General features: G+C 37.5%; 1 protein-coding gene across 2 annotated transcripts in view; it reads left to right on the top strand.

The window, feature by feature from the left end:
* The first annotated feature begins 1,598 nt into the window (after positions 1 to 1,598).
* Positions 1,599 to 17,760, top strand: part of Styk1 (serine/threonine/tyrosine kinase 1) — a 54,412-nt gene continuing 38,250 nt past the window's right edge. For both annotated transcript variants that reach the window (XM_015489636.2, XM_048794981.1), the window contains exon 1: positions 1,599 to 1,884. The gene's annotated coding sequence lies outside the window, so the exon portion shown is untranslated. The remainder of the gene's footprint in view (positions 1,885 to 17,760) is intronic.

Genomic DNA, 17,760 nt, shown 5'->3' with positions numbered 1-17,760 from the left:
GGAACTTTACCCTTTTTAAAAAATTGAGGTAGTATTACAAAACATAAAATTATCTAGTAGTCATTTTAAAATGTAAAATTCAGTGCAATTTATACTGCTTTTTAAATTTTTTAAATTTATTTTTGTATATATGTATGTAGGTGCCCAGAACTGAACCCTGGGAGTGCTTTACCACTGAACCACACCCCAGCCCCCTACCCCTTTTTGATTCTAGGGATTGAATCCAGGGGCACTTAACCACTGGGTCCTAGCCCCAGCTTTTTTCAGTTTTTAGGTGTCTTTTTTTTTTTTTGGCACCAGGGATTGAACCCAGGGGTGCTTAACCATTGAGCCATTTCGCCGGCCCTTTTATTTTCTTATTTATTTATTTTTTTGAGACAGGGTCTCACTAGGTTGTTTACAGTCTCTCTAAATTACTGAGGCTGGCTTCAAACCTGTGTTCCTCTTGCCTCAGCCTCCAGAGCTGCTGGGATTACAGGTGTGCATCACCATACTTGTCTTGTTTGATTTATTTTAAACAGAACTGGGGATCCCAGGACCTTTCATGGGCTAGGCAAGCCCTCAACTACTGATCTATAACCCCAATTCCTCGTCTTGCCTGAAAACAAGCTCTAGAGGAAATAAAGATTTCAAAGCAAAAAACTCCAGAGAACTGAAGTACTTAATCTCTAAATACTCCATACTGCATTGCACACAAATTTGTTTTGTTCTAGTGGATGTTTCTTTGTTTGGTACACTATCAGTGCTGAACAAATTGGTCATTTACTCAAGTTACCTATGACCAATATGTCTTTAAAAGGCTTAATGGATTACCTACTCCTGCGATCTTTATTTCCACTTATCTTATTCATTCATTCATTCATTCATTCATTCATTCATTCTAGTTAGGTATATATGACAGCAGAATGCATTTCAATTCATTGTACACAAACAGAGCACAACTTTTCATTTCTCTGGTTGTACACGATTTAAAGTCGAACCGCATGTGCAATCATACATGTACCTAGGATAATGATGTCCATCTCATTCCACCATCTTTCCTGCCTCCATACCCACTCCTCACCTGTCCCTCCCCTTTGTCCAAAGTTCCTTCCTTCTTCCTACAGCCTGCCCCTCCCCCCTCCCTTTGGATCAGCATCCACTTATCAGAGAGAACTTTCAGGCTTTTGTTTTTGGGGATTGGCTTACTTCGCTTAGCATGATATTCTCCAACTCCGTCGATTTACGTGCAAATGCCATAATTTTATTCTCTTTTAAGGCTGAGTAATATTCCATTGGGTATAAATACCACATTTTTAAAAAAATCCATTCATCTATTGGAGTCTAGATATTTTGAATTATATTTCCACTTATTTCTTACAAGCTTACTATTGTCGAGGCAATAGTCAATACTCTTCTAACACTTGGCAAAGCTTTGGGGTCTGGCTGGGACTAAGGGAGCGCTGACGATCTAATCCTGACAATTTCTTGCACTTACGAGAACAGCTGCTAGGGGCTGGGACGCGAGGTGGCGCTGTTGTGTTGTAGCATGACTCTGGTTCCACCTGAACTGGCGTCTCCATTGCACCTGCCCCTGTAACATTCGCTGGAGTAGGAAATGAGTAGGTAGCTCGGCAACAAGTCCAGCTGTGACAGTTTCACCAGAGGTTTCCTGCTGGTTGGTGTGTGGTGAGCGTCGGAAACCTCAGAGCCCTCAGACTTCCCTTTGTGGGGAGCCCGCCCCAGCTCCATCCTTTGCTGGCAGCCACGCCCCACGGTGGGAAGGAGAAACTGGAAAGCGTTTCCTTGAGGCTGGCACACCTTGCTCAGCCTGAACCGGTCATTTTTCACTCCCCTGACTGGGCCAGTTCCATCTGAAACCGGACCGACCGGAGGAGGGACACGGTAGCGAACGGGTTTTGGGGGGTTTGAGGGAGGAAGGGGGTCAGCAATGATGCAGCTAAGGGTAGACTTTGAGGTTGGGAAAGAGACCAGGGGAGGAAGCTGGGAGTGGAATGGTTGTGATCGGCTGTTTGTGTTTTATGTGAACAAATAATCCCCAGGTGAATTAACCTGTATTTCTTCAGAACAAGCATCTTTCGGCTTTTGGCTTCTGTGTTTTTATAAGACTAAACCTGTGTCAGCACTTTTGGTGAAGAGAGCAGCAGGAAGTAAACCCTGGGACAAGAGGTCTCTCTCTATTCCCAGACAGGTGGGAGATGGAAGGAAGGAGGAAGATGAGGGTACAGAAATTCCTTGTCGGAGGACTGCACAGTTGTTCAGATGAGTGCCTCGGCTTCAGCGTCCTCCTCTGTGAAACATAATACTGAAATGACCCCAAAGGGTAGTGGTGATATTTAAATGACATAATAGGGCTGGGGATGTGGCTCAAGCGGTAGCGCGCTCGCCTGGCATGCGTGCGGCCCAGGTTGGATCCTCGGCACCACATACAAACAAAGAGGTTGTGTCCCCCGAAAACTAAAAAATAAATATTAAAATTCTCTCTTCTCTCTCTCTCTATAAAAAAGAAAAAAAATTAAATGACATAATATCTGAAACCATGTTTATAAACTGTACAGTGTGAGCTGCTGTTCTCCTTAACCAAATCTGCTTCTTAACTGTCTTTCCCTCTTTTTCTTTTTCCCTACCAATTACTCGACCTCATTCCTATTTTGTCTCCTTCGTTTCTCTTTCATTTGTGTGATTTTTAACTTCCTTCTCTAATGAATCCTCTCCCCATCTGAGTCTTTCATAGATTTGAGACCACACTTTCTTCCCCCCCACCTAGAGAGAGCCACCCATAGTTGTGGAAATAAAGCAGTTAGGCTCTTACACTGTGCAGCACACAAACTGAAAAGCACTTGCAAGCAAGCACAGCTTTCTGCTGCCTACCTAGTTTGTTGGCATCCCTCCACGAGAATCTCCACTCAGAGCCAGCGAGAGATCATGTATTTCAATGAAGCATCCTGAAGTGTTTGTTTCAGTGAAAATCATACACCTTTTCTTCAGCACCTCCCTTACTGTGTGAGTTTGTTAGGACTGCTGTAGCAAAGGACCACAAAACCAGGTGGCTTGAACAACTGAAATTAATGTTTCAACTTTTGGAAGCTAGAAGTTCAAAATTAAGGTGTTGGCAGGATTGGTTGATTCTGAGGGATACACAAAGGGATTTTATTCCAGGCCCCTTTCTTTGGTTTGTAGAAGCTGTCTTCATATTCTACGGTGTTCTCCCCCAGTGTTGTCTGTCTCTGAATTTACCCTTTTTGTATGAACATCTGTCATAGGGGATTAGAACCCACCGTACTTACCTCATTTTATCTTGATTTTCTTTTTAAAGACCCTATCTTCAAATAAGGTCACATTTATGGGGTCCTGGGTGTTAGAACTTAAATATAGGAATGAGAGGGGCACAATTCAACCCATAACAGTGAGTAGGTCTTTAAGTATGTACATCATGCTCAAAGGTAGTTAGACTACTTTGATTGTCTTCTGCAGACACTTACCCCACCTTCCCAAGCTGCTCATGTGCTCCGGGCTTCCATAGGCAGTTATGATTCTGCAGCTTTCTCAACTTTTGTTTTAAGTTGAGTATATCCCTTTTCTATGGTTGCTGTAGCAAATTACCACAAACGTAGTGGCTTAAAGCAACACAATTGTTTTACCTTATAGTCATGGAGGTCAGAGGTCAGACAAGGGTAGGCAGGTCTATGTTCTCCAGATTGAACTCTGGAGGCTCCAGGGAGAACCAGTTTCCTGGCTGGCCTTGCTGGTGTCCAAGGGTTACTGGCTTTTTTTTTTTTTTAGCTCCTCCTCCCTTCCTCCATCTTCAAAGCCAGGAATGGCCTGCTGACTCTCACATCCCTTCACACTGACCGTTTTTTCTTCCTCTTGTACTTATAAATGTCCTTGTAATTACTTTGATAATAACTGGATAATCCAAGAAAACCTCCTCTGCTAAGGTTAGTTTATTAATTTCATCTATATCTTTAATTTTCTTTTGTTATTTTAAGCCTATTAAAAACAAATGCTTTCCTTGGGGGCAGGAAGAAGAGCAGGTGGTGGGGGGAGTGCTGGGGAGCAATATTGGCCAAATTATATTGTTAAATTGTGTGCATGTATAAATATGTAACAATAAATTGCATCTTTATGTACAACTATAATGCACCAATAAAACAATGCGGAGAGAAAAAACAAAAACCAAAAACCAAAAAAACTGATGCTTTCATCAGTTCCAGAAATGAAGACATAGACATCTTGGGAGTGGCATTAATCTGCCTGTTGTACCTGTCCTGTCTCTGAAGGTTTGTCCTTCATTGGGTTTTACTGTGGGGTTTGGTATTTTACTTGCTGCTGTGCTGCTCCCTTTTAAAAAGAAGAAAAACAGCACTCACCCTAAAGACAAAATGAAAAATGTGTCTTTATCAGACAGAAGCAGGGTACCCTAATACTCACTGGGTAGCATATTAAAAGCTGTTTTTTGTTGTTGTTGTTGTTTTGTTTTGTTGTTGTTTTTTGGATACCAGGGATTGAACTCAGGGGCACTCACCACTGAGCCATATCCTCAGCCCTATTTTGTATTTTATTTAGAGACAGGGTCTTGCTGAATTGCTTAGCACCTCGCTTTTTGCTCAGGCTGGCTTTGAACTTGTGAGCCTCCTGCCTCATCTTCCAGAGCTGCTGGGATTTCAGGCGTGCACCACTGCACCTGGCTCAAAACTGCTCTTTCTATATTTGGCATTGCAGTTTAATCCTTTATGCCTAGTTAATTTCTATAAGTTATTTTACTATAAAAACTTCTTTTAGATCCAATGCTACTTTTTTTTCCAGATCGTCATTCTGTTTATTTGCTTCAAACTTACAGCACTTAAGCATTTTATCCTTGAACAGAATGATGAATAATTCTTTTTTTAAAAAAATATTTATTTTATTCATTTTAGTTGTTGATGAACCTTTATTTTTTTATTTATATGTGGTGCTGAAAATCGAACCCAGCACCTCACATAATCAAGGCAAGTGCTCTACCACTGAGCCACAATCCCAGCCCCTGAATAATTCCTTTTTAAAGTTATACAAGAAATACCAACTTAATAAAGTATATGCTTTTATAGGTGAATTTACTTTTTTATTCAACAGACATATGAATTCTGATATGTGCCAGACACTATTTTAGGTGCTGGGGATACAGTGATGAAAAAAATAGCCAAAGCCCCTAAACTCTTCCCATGAAAGTTTAATGCTTTTTCTTCTAACTTTAATATTTCAATTTTGTCCTCCTCACCAGAGTAGGTTTAGCTGGTTTGTTTCCTTGACATGCTATCTGAATTTAGAACTGGCCACTACTCTGTGTCTACTTCTGGACTGTGCTAATGGGAGAACCTAAAGAAGATGACTAATGAGGGACCTAAAGAAAAAATTACTGTCTGGTAGGAAAGAAACACGATAATAGGCAAATTTAGTATTAAGTATTGAATAAATAAATTGGGAAGTAAATGTTTTTATGAGTAGATCATGTCCTAGACAGTTTCTAATCAGAAAAATAAAGAAAGTAAATGTGAATGAATTTGCACAAAAATAAAGTTGCTAATTACACAGACATCAGTGTTGAATGGATAGAATCCTGACCTGAATCCAGGGGCCTGAAATCTGTTTTTAAGTTCTGGCACTGTATTTGTGACCAGAGAGCAAGGCTTTGGCTCAATGGTCTTTGGTTGTTTTATAATTTTTTCCTCTTAGAAAATGAAGGTAGAGGTACTGTGAAATATCCAGGGATCCTTTCAGCTTTGAAAAAAGGAGTATTCTATTATTTAACAACTCAGAATTTCATAATAATGGGGAGATGAGTTAGAGTTTAGGATAGTTACCTCTGGCTAAGCAAAGGAAAACTAAGAATGAATGATGTTCTTATCCACTTCCTGACTTATAATCTCATTCCCTGAAGTAGCCTATTACTCTCTCAGCTCAGAAACTTCTCTAGCAGTTTCCTTCCCTATAATGCCAGCTGAGTTAGGCACTAGAGAGTCCAACTATATCATGATGTCAATACCATTTTCTTTATTTTCTCCATTTCTTTCATTTATTCTTTATTGTATAAAAACCTTATGCCACTTTGTATGGTGGAATCTGCAGGGAACAGGAAAATTTCCTGGTACATACTCTGCTTAGCTACTACTAGGCTCTTTTATATTCCAACTTCTGAACATTGTCTCCCCTGAAACTTGATCTGTTTTCTCACTTGACCATATCCCCAGCAACTCCCCACACACACATCTTAGAAATTTGTTTTACTTAGTTATACATGACAGCAGAATGCGTTTCAATTCATTGTACACAAATAGAGCACAACATTTCACTTCTCTGGTTGTACACGTTGTAGAGTCACACCATTCATGCAATCATATATGTACCTAGGGTAATGATGTCCATCTCATTCTAGCATCTTTCCTACCCTATGCCCCCTCCCCTTCCCACCCTCCTCTTTGCCCAATCCAAAGTTCCTCCATTCTTCCTATCCCCCACCTCCATTATGGATCAGCATTCACTAATTAGAGAAAACATTCTGCCTTTGCTTTTTTGAGGATTGGCTTACTTTTTGCTTAGCATGATATTCTCTAACTCCATCCATTTATGTGAAAATGCCATATTTTATTTTTTTAATGCTGAGTAATATTCTATTATATATATACACCACAGTTTTTTTTATCCATTCATCTATTAAAGGGCATCCAGGTTGTTTCCACAATTTAGCTATTGTGAATTGTGCTGCTATAAACACTGATGTGACTGTGTTACTATAATATGCTGATTTTAAGTCCTTTGGGTATAGATCAAGGAGTGGGCTAGCTTGGTCAAATATTGGTTCTATTCCAAGTTTTCTGAAGAATCTTCATACTGCTTTCCAAAGTGGTTGCACCAATTTGCAGTCCCACCAGCAATTTATGAGTGTACCTTTTCCCCACATCCTCACCAACGTATATTGTTACTTGTATTCTTGATAAATGCCATTTTGACTGGTGTGAGATGAAATCTTAGAGTTGTTTTGATTTGCGTTTCTCTAATTACTAGAGATGTTGAACATTTTTTCATATATTGGTTGATTGATTGTCTATCTTCTGTAAAATGTCTATTCACTTCTTTAGCCTATTTAGTGCTAAGTTTTTTCAGTTCTTTATATATTCTGGAAATTAGTGCTCTATTTGGTGTGCATGTGGTAAAGATATTCTCCCACTCTGTCAGCTCTCTCTTCACATCACTGATTATCTCTTTTGCTGAGAAGAAGCTTTTTAGTTTGAATCCATCCCATTTATTGATTCTTAATTTTACTTCTTGCACTTTAAGTGTCTTGTTAAGGAAGTAGGGGCCTAATCTAACGTGATGAAGATTTTCCCCAGCCCTTTATATTTTTTTTTATTTTGAGACAGGCTCTCACTAGGTTGCTTACAGCCTTCCTAAGTTGCTGAGTCTGCCTTCGAACCTGAAATTCTTCTGCCTCAGTCTCACAATCAGCTGGGATTACAGGCATGTACCACCACATCTGGCTGTGATTTCAGTTTTTAGATGTGTAATTTTAAACTTTCGTGTCTACAATTATAGGCTAAAAATGGAAAGGAAATCTTCTTTAATTTTTCTAAGCCATGTTAAGTGGCCCCCCAAACCTTACATATTTAAGCGTGTTTCTTCAAATTGTCAGATAATAGAATACATAGAAATATAGTTCTATTTATAAAATTGTGTTCTAAATCCAAATTATTATATGTATGTAATTCTAGATTAAATTAGAATTCTGGTAAGAACATTTAGTATTATTTCTGTTGCTCTAAAGGAATACCTGAGACTGGGTAATTTATACAAAATATTTGTTTATGAACTCTAAGATGAACTCTAAGAAGTAGGATCTTCCTTCTCATTCTCATCCCATGGTTCTGGAGGTTGGAAGTCCAAGATCAGATAGATGCATTTGGTGAGAGCCTTGAGCTCTGGGAGGGTAAGTGGGTATATGCAAAAGGTAAAAAGTGAGGGATAGCTTCTCTTTACAATAACCTGTTTGTCTTAGCTAATTTGTTCCTGTGAGAAAGGCATTTTTTTACTCCCTTCTTAAAGTTCCCACCACTACTCAATATCATTACATTGGGAATCAAATTTTAAGATGCATTTCATAGGGGACAAACCATATTCAAACCATATCAAACACATAGTAGTAGATGCTAAAGGTTTAAGGGAACTAATGTTTAAAGTGTACACAGTAGAAGTAGAAAAATCTCAATAAAACACATATAAGCCAGGCATGATGTCACTTACCTGTAATCTCAGTGACTTGGGAGTCTGAGACAAGAGGATTCCCAAGTTCATAGCTAGTCTGGGCAACTTAGTAAGACCTTGTCTCAAAATAAAAAATAAAAAGGGTTGGGGATGTAGCTCAGTGGTAGAGTGTTCTTGGGTCCAGCCCACTTGGGAAAACCAAAACCGGAACAACAACAACAAAACGCATAATATTCACATTTGAAATCAAGTGCTTTCTGCAAAAGCTTTGAAGTTATTAGCTTTAGCTATGCACTCAGATGTTGAATGATTTACTGCATTGTTGGATAAATACACGGTGTTATACTGAATAACCCCAGAAGACATTATTATATTCATATTGTACTACCAACTAAACTGAAAAACATTTGCCAGAGACAATAATTGGGGTTTAGAGAAGTGTCTCAAGCACTTTTCTATTTTTCAGACAATCAAAAGCTATCAGCATCCATTGTATATCAATGCTGCCCCTAGTTTATATCAGCAAAATTGGCTTAAGATCCATTTTTCCAAAGTCCTTCTTAAGTCACATTGGGCTGGTTTGGCCCAGTCAGGCAGAGCTCCCAGCTGACCTTCACCTAAGTGCTGAGTCTTCTTCAGCCTATGCTGCCTTTGGCTAAAACAACAGGAATACATTTGTTTGTCCTAGTTGAAATGGCATGCTTGGCTTGTGGTTTAATGGGAAGGGAGCAAAGGGAATACTGAAAATCTGTTTTGATTATCTTGTTTTTATCAGATTCACGGTGAGATTCCACAAATCCAGTCTGGTCTGAAGTCATATGGCTGCTCTGCCTCCTGCCTCTGCATCTTGCCTCACAGGTCACAATGTCTGATCCCTTTAACCTTCCTTGGGGCTCATACCTTGGAGGAGCAGAGTATTCACTAGAGTATTCTTAAAGCCCCAACAATGAAAACACAACCGTGATATACATTCAATATGTGGGACAGAGGTTTTCAGAGAATAATTTCAGACACATGCATATCCCAAAGTCCCAGTAGGCAGAAGACTCTGGTAAAGTATATGCACATGATGAACTCTAAGAAGTAGGATCTTCCTTCTCATTCTCATCCCTACAAATTTGGCTGAATAGACAAAAGATTAAATATCCAGTCAGCCTTATGAATGGGAAATTGTAGCAGAAGGAGAACCATGTGGAGATTCAGAACCCAGAATGCTAGTCTTAGCTTAAGGGCTAATCAACTCTAAGAACTAGGATCTTCCTCCTCATTCTCTGGAATGTAAGCACTGTGCCTCAGTGTCCTCAGTAATGGGAGGTTAGGTTTTTTTTGGTCTGGTTTAAAAGGGCTTTTTTTTTTTTTCCTTTAGTGCTAGGGGTTGAACCCAAGGGCCCTCTACTATTGAGCTATACCCCCAGCCCCTTTTACTTTTTATTTTGAAACAGGGTCTCACTAAGTTGCTCAGGCTGGTCTTCAATTTGTAATCCTCCTGCCTCAGCCTCCCACATTGCTGGGATTACAGGCATGTGCTTCCATACCCCACTCCAAAGGGCTCTTATTGTTGTGCATATTTAGAATTCTATGGCATTTTTGAAGCATATACTGCTTTTCATAATGTGAAATCTTCTTTTAGAAGGGATATTAAGAAATGGATAGCAGGGTTACTATTTTTTTTTCTTGTTTCTTTGTTTCTTTAGCAGGAGGTATGACTATAGGGCATAGAAAATATGAGGTGGTTGTTACATTTGCATTGTATAGATGGAATGGCTTTCTGACACTGAGAGTTGAGCTGATGTGTTTGAATTAATTCTTGAAGCCCACACAGCTCCCATGACCCTAAGTGACCTTGACTTCCTTGTCTTTCTTTTCCTCACCCCTGATCCATACTTAAGGATAGTCTAATGATAGGTTCATAATCAGGTAGTCTCACATCTCCTGATGAGATCTCTGATTTATTTTCTATATTCAGGCAAGTCACCTTTTCATTTAAATTTTATTTTCTAAACATCCATGAGTTATTCTGAATGATTTTCTACTACAAATAAATGAAGATAATTTTGAAGAATATTACAATTTTGTAGGGTTGGGGGGAAGACATAAAGATAAACCAATTGTGGTTTATAATTATCCACACACTCCCTTCTTTAGCAACACACTTATCCCTTTAAGCTGCTTGTCTTGGGCCAATATTAAAGTGGATTATTTTAAATATACTGAGTTAATAATGACTAGGAAATAAAAGCAGGCCAACTTTAAAATAAAAGTAGGAGCTTAGGTTATCTACTAGATAACATATTTGATAGTATCAGCAAGGCCACAAATGTTGACAGGTTATGGATTTATAGATATTTAGATAGTGTGTTATGCAAACTACTCCCCAAAAGAAATTCTTTGAACCCTGATGTAGAATTCTCCATGCTAGATTTGGTGTATTTTCATACATGAAGTATAGGTTTAGCATCAATATTGGGGCCCACATCTTTGTGAGCTTTTATTAACACTTTAATCAAACATATTTTGGGTTGCTTAGGAAACACTAGTTTCTGTGGGGGATAAATAGAGGTATTCATGTTGGTGAAAGTTGTGGATGTGAATACTTTGGACACCTCTCTGGTCCCACCAATTCATGGCAACCAGAGAAATTTGGATCATATTAGGACTGTCAGAAAAAATGAACTGGGTTCTGATACCAAGAGAGTTATAGATCATGGTGCCTTAGACTCCATTAGAAGAAAGAGCACTAACACCCTAATATTACACCATGGTAATTGAATAGATAGCATTTCTGGCCAGTCTCTAGGAGGTCATAATTGCCAAAATTATTCTGGGACTGATTCATTGAGACATAGACCATTCTGCTGTTTCATCAAATCACACACAAATTCTGGTTTAACCTTTTGAGGCTATGGAACTGTCAGTGTTATCATCAACCACAACTACATGAGACCTGTATACTGGAAACTATAACACTTCCTTGAAAGAAACTAAAAGGGTGCTTAAATAAAAGGGAAAACATCCTGTGTTCTTAGGTAAGGAAGACTTGAAATTGTTAAGATGACAGTATTCTTTTTTTTTAATATTTATTTTTTAGTTTTAGGTGGACACAATATCTTTATTTTATTTTTTTATGTGGTGCTGAGAATCAAACCCAGTGCCTCACGCATGCTAGGCAAGCGCACTACCACTTGAGCCACATCCCCAGCCCCTAAGATGACAGTATTCTTCAAATTGATCTACACATGCAGCATAATTTCCTTCAAAACTCCAGCTGTTTTGTTTTTGTTTTCAGAAATGGTCAAGCTGATCCTAAAATTCATATGAACTCAAAATAGCCCAAACAATTTTCAAAAAGAAAAAGTGGAGGACTTAAACTAATTGACTTAAAAACTTAATATATAGCTATAGTAAACAAGACTATAGATCAATAGAAGGGAAGCAGGAGGTTGAAGTAAACTTTAACATTTATGACTAATTGTTTTGGTGTTAAAAGCAACTCATTAGGGAAAGAAGAATCTTTTTAACAAATTGTGCTGGATATCTACATGCAAAAAATGAATTTGAATCTGTTCCTCATACCCTATGCAAAAATTAATACAAAAGGGATTGAAGACTTGAATGTAACAACTAAAACTATAAAGTTCTTAGAAGAAAACATAGGTATAAATCTTCATGATATTGATGTTTTAGATACGACATCAAAAGCCCAAGCAACCCAAGACAAAATTGTCAAAACTTTGAAGGATATTATCAAAAGTGAGAAGACCACATGCATAATGGAATAAAATATTGTGAATAATATGTCTAGCTGGGCATGGTGGCACACACCTCTAATCCCAGTGGTTGGGAGGCTGAGGCAGGAGGATTAAAAGCTCAAAGCCAGTCTCAGCAACCTAATGAGGCCCTAAGTAACTTAGTGAAACCCGGCCTTAAAATAAAAAATAAAAAGGTATGGGGATGTAGGTCAGTGGTAAAACACACCTGGATTTTGTCCCCAGTACAGAAAAATAAACAAACAAAACAAAACGAAACAACAACAGCAACACAAAACAAACAGAAAAAGCAAATAATATGTCTAATAAGGGTAGAGAAGGTCACTTAGAACTCAACAATAAAAAGACAAGTAGCAAGATTTAAAAATGAGCAAATGATTTGAATGGACATTACTCAAAGAAGATATACAAATGGCCAATGAACACATGAAAAGATGCTCAGCATTATTAGTCATCAGACTACACGCAAATCAGAACCACAATGAGATACCATTTTACACTATCCACTGGGGCTATAAGAAAAAAAAAGTGTGTTGAGGATGTGGAGAAACTAGACCCATTATGAATTGCTGTTAGAAATGTGAAATGATTCAATCACTGGAAAATAACTGGTAGTTCCTCAAATTTAAATATAAAGTTATCACATCAGTACTTCCACTTTTGTGTGGAATTATAAATCCAAATAGAAATGAGAATTTATATTCACATAAAACTTGTATGTAAATGTTCATAGCAATACTGCTCTTAGTGGTGAAAAGTGAAAACGATTCATGTGTCTATCAACTGATAAATGGAAAAACAAAATCTGATGTTTTCACACATTACAATATTATTTAGCTTCAGAAAGAAATGAAGTTCTGGCGGAGCATGGTGTTGCACATCGTTAATCCCAGCTACTGGGGAGCCTGGGGCAGAAGGATTGCAAGTTTGAGGCTAGCCTCAGCAATTTAGCAAGGCCTTAAGCAACTTAATGAGATCCTGTCTCAAAATCAATCAGATAAATAAATAAATAAATAAATAAATAAATAGGTTTGGAAATGATGCTCCATGTCAAAACACCCCAGGGTTCAATTCCCAGTATGGGGGGAAAAAAAGAAAATTAGAAAAGAAAAGAAACGACAATAGAGAGTGACTGCTACTGGGTAGGAGGTAGAAATATCTTTTGGGGGGTGATGAAAATATCCTAAAATGAGGTAGTGGTAATGGTTGCATACCTTTGTGAACATAATAAAGACTACTAAATTGTATACTTTAAAATGGTGACTTTTATGGTATGTGAATTATATCTCACTTAATAAACAAAATCATATTAAATGTTATTCTAATTTTTCAAAAAAAAAAAAAAAAGAAGTGCTTTTGAGGATCTTCTAGAGAGATAGTTCAGTATAGTACAAATTTTAAGGACATGGACTCAAGTGCCAAATGACTTGGTTTAGAATCCCATCTTCACTGCTTAAAAATGGTGTGATGTGGAACAAAGTATAAGCTCTCTGTGCCACAGTTTCTTTTCTTTTTCTTTTTTATTGATTAAAAAAAAAGAATAACAGTGAAATGCATTGCACTTCTTATTACACATATAAACCACAATTTTTTTTTTTATCTCTGTTTAATATAAAGTATATTGACACCCAATTTGTGTCTTCATACATGTACTTTGGATAATGATGTCTATCACATTCCACCATCCTTGCTAATCCCTTGCCCCCTCCCTTTCCCTCCCACCCCTCTGCCCTATCTGGAATTCATCTATTCCTCCCATGCTCCCCCTCCCTACCCCACTATGAGTCAGCCTCCTTATATCAGAGAAAACATTCAGCATTTGTTTTTTTGGGATTGGCTAACTTCACTTAGCATTATTTTCTTCAATGCCATCCATTTACCTGCAAATGCCATGATTTTATTCTCTTTTATTGTGGAGTAAAATTCCATTGTGTATATTTGCCACGTATTTTTATCCATTCATCCACTGAAGGGCATCTGGGTTGGCTCCACACTTTAGCTATTGTGAATTGTGCTGCTATAAACATTGATGTGGCTGTGTCCCTGTAGTATGCTGTTTTTAAGTCCTTTGGATATAGACCCAGGAGAGGGATAGCTGAGTCCAGTGGTGGTTCCATTCCCAGATTTTCAAGGAATCTCTATACTGCTTTCCATATCGGTTGCACCAATTTGCAGTCCCACCAACAATGTATGAGTGTACCTTTTTCCCCACATCCTCTCCGACACTTATGTTGTTTTTCTTCATGATAGCTGCCATTCTGACTGGAGTGAGATGATATCTTAGAGTAGTTTTGATTTGCATTGCTCTAAGTGCTAGAGATGCTGAGCATTTTTTCATATATTTGTTGATTGATTATATATCTTCTTCTGAGAAGTGTCTGTTCAGGTCCTTGGCCCATTTGGGTTATTTGTTTTTTTGGTGTTTAGCTTTTTGAGTTCTTTTTTTTTTCTTTTTTCTTTTTTTTTTTTAGAGAGAGAGAGAGAGAGAATTTTTTAAATATTTATTTTGTAGCTTTCGGTGGACACAACATCTTTGTTTGTATGTGGTGCTGAGGATCGAACCCGGGCTGCACGCATGCCAGGCGAGTGCGCTACCGCTTGAGCCACATCCCCAGCCCTGGAGCTGTTTTTTTGATTGAGATGTTTTTAGTCTTTTACTCCAAAATGTAAAGTTGAATCCACCTTTTTAGGGTTATTTATTTATTATTTTTTCTCTTTCTACATTTTTTATTGGTGCATTATAGTTCTATATAATGATGGGATTTGTTGTTACATATTCATACATGCACACAATGTAAGAATATGATTTGACCAAGATCACTTCCCAGCATTTCCCCGCCTGCATCTTTGCCTCCCAGCCCCCAGATTCCTTTCTTCTACTGATTACCCTTTGCTTTTCATGAGATCCCTGCCCCTTTTTCTTTTTTCTCTCTACTTTCCATGTATGAGAGGAAACATATGCCTTCTCACCCTCTGAGTTTGGCTTATTTTGCTTAACATAATGGTCTTAAGTTCCACCCATTTTCTTGCAAATTACACAATTTCAATTTTTTATAGCTAAATAAAACTCCATTGTGTATGTATGTGTATGTGTGTGTGTGTGTGTATATATATATATCTATATATATATATATATATATATATNTATAAGAGACAGGCCCCAGGCTCCCCAGTAGCTGGGATTAACGATGTGCAACACCATGCTCCGCCAGAACTTCATTTCTTTCTGAAGCTAAATAAAACTCCATTGTGTATATTTGCCACGTATTTTTATCCATTCATCCATTAATGGACACCGAGGCTGGTTCCATAGTTTGGCTATTGTGAAATGTGCTACTGTGGGTATGCATGTATCACTGTAGTATGATGACTTTAATTCTTTAGGATAAATACCAAATAGTGATATAGCTGGGTCATTTGGTTGTCCACACCTAATCTTTTGAGGAACTTCCATACTGATTTCCATAGTGTGTGTATTAATTTACAATACCACCAACAGTGTAAAAGTGTTCACTTTTCTCATATCCTCTCTAGCATTTATTACTTTTATATTTGATGACTGTCATTATGACTGGTATGAGATGAAATCTCAGTGTAGTTTTATGTGCATTTCTTTAATTGCTAATGATGTTGAATATTTCATCATTTATTTGTTGGCTATTTATATATTCTATTGAAAAGTGTCTGTTTAATTTATTTGCCCATTTATTAGTTGGATTATTTGATTTTTTGATACAAAGTTTTTTTGAGCTCTTTATATATTCTAGATATTAATCCTCTGTCAGAAGATTAGCTAGCAAAGATTTTCTTCCATTCTGTAGGTTCTGTCTTCATATTCTTAATTTTTTTGTTGTATAGAAGCTTTTTAATGTGATGCCATCCCATTCATTAACTTTGGGCATTATTTTCCGAGCTTTAGGGGTTCTATTGAAAAAGTCATTACCTGTGCCTATTTGCTGGAGTGTTGACTCTATGTTTTCTTCTAGAAGTTGCATACTTTCTATTCTAAATCCTAGATCTTGATACACTTTGAGTTGATTTTTTTTTTTTTTAAGTACCAGGATTGAATCCAGGGTCACTTAGACACTGAGCCATGTCCCTAGACCTTTAGAGACAGGGTCTTGCTGAGTTGCTTAGTGCCTGGCTAAGTTGCTGAGACTATCTTTGAACTCTCAATCCTCCTGCCTCAGCCTCCTGAGCAGGTGTTAAGTTGATTTTTGTGCAGGTGATAGATAAGGATCCGGAGTCATTCTACATATGGAAAACCAGTTTTCCAGCACCATTTGTTAAAAGACTCTCCTTTCTCCAACATATATTTTTAGCATCTTTATCAAGGAAAAGATGATATATCTGTGTGAGTTTTTCTCTGTGCCTTCTCTTCTGTACCATTGGTCTCTGTGATAGTTTTATGCTGTTACTATTCAGTTTTTTTTTCCTATAGCTCTGTAGTATAATTTTAAGTCAGGTATTGTGATGCCTTTGGCATTGCTTTTTTTCTTTTAGAATTGCTTTTGTTGTTTTGGGTCTTTTACTCTCCAAGTTAATTTTTTTTTTTTTGGTTGTTCTAATTCTGTGAAGAATACCATTGGTATTTTGATGGGGATTACATTGAATTTGTATTTTTCTTTTGGTAATAGTATTTTTCTTTAACAATGTTAATTCTGTCTATCCATAAACGTGGGGCATCTTTCTATCTTCTTGTGTCTTCTTTAATTTATTTCTTCAATGTTCTGTATTTTTCATTGTAAAGTTCTTTCATCTCTTTGGTTAGATTTATTCTCTTTTCTGGGCTGTTATGAATGGGATTGTTTTTCTGATATCTTTGTCAGCAAATTTATTATTGGTACACAGGAAAGCTATTAATTTTTGTATGTTTCTTTCTGGTTTCTTGGATACTCCCATGAGATATCAATAAATAATGATAATGCCTTACAGTTTTATTTCTTTTTATATTTTTCTTAAGGTTTCACATACAACCCTCTGACAAAGGTATTGTTTTGGTTAGGGTCACACAGGATGCCATGGACTCAGGGGCATAGCTGGGGCCTCATGACTTCTTTGCCAATTTCAGGAAAGGACTCTTCTTTTTTATCTTATATCTTTTCTAGAACTTTCTATTGATAAATAATCCTGATGAGGAAAACATCATGAATTATAGGGCAGAAGGCAGTTGAAGCCAAGGTGAAAATTAAGACCAGAGGCTTGTCCTATTGTAGATCACACAGTTACAAATATAGCATTATTTAAAGTTTATTTGATCTCAGATTTTTTCCAAAGTGCACATCTTATATCACCTGTCTTTAGATTCATTCATCTTTGTCTTCCTAAAATTATAAGTGATAATATAAAAGAGGAGAAAAAGTACGGCCAATAGGTAGTGATGAGTACAGTGTTGAAATTCTCTAAAACATCAAAGCTTTGACTGTTTAATAGACCCACCAATCATTTACTGCAGAAAAAAAGTTTAACTTCTTAAAGCAGAGTTCTTCAGAAAAGACAGGAGTGGTATATGTATATGTGGAGGAGCAGGGATAGAAAAAGAGAGAAGGTAATTCTACTTTGGATTTCTGAAATACTTTTGTTCTAAAACTTTTTTTTTTTGAGAGAATTTTTTTTTAATATTTATTTTTTAGTTATCGGCGGACACAACATCTCCGTTTTGTATGTGGTGCTGAGGATCGAACCCGGGCCACACGTATGCCAGGCGAGCACGCTACCGCTTGAGCCACATCCCCAGCCCTGTTCTAAAACTTTAAAG

Source organism: Marmota marmota, unplaced genomic scaffold, assembly GCF_001458135.2.
Source record: "Marmota marmota marmota unplaced genomic scaffold, marMar, whole genome shotgun sequence".
In the NCBI taxonomy this organism is placed as follows: domain Eukaryota; kingdom Metazoa; phylum Chordata; class Mammalia; order Rodentia; family Sciuridae; genus Marmota; species Marmota marmota.
Note: the sequence above shows the minus strand (reverse complement) of the source record. Positions and strands in the feature narration are given on the sequence as shown.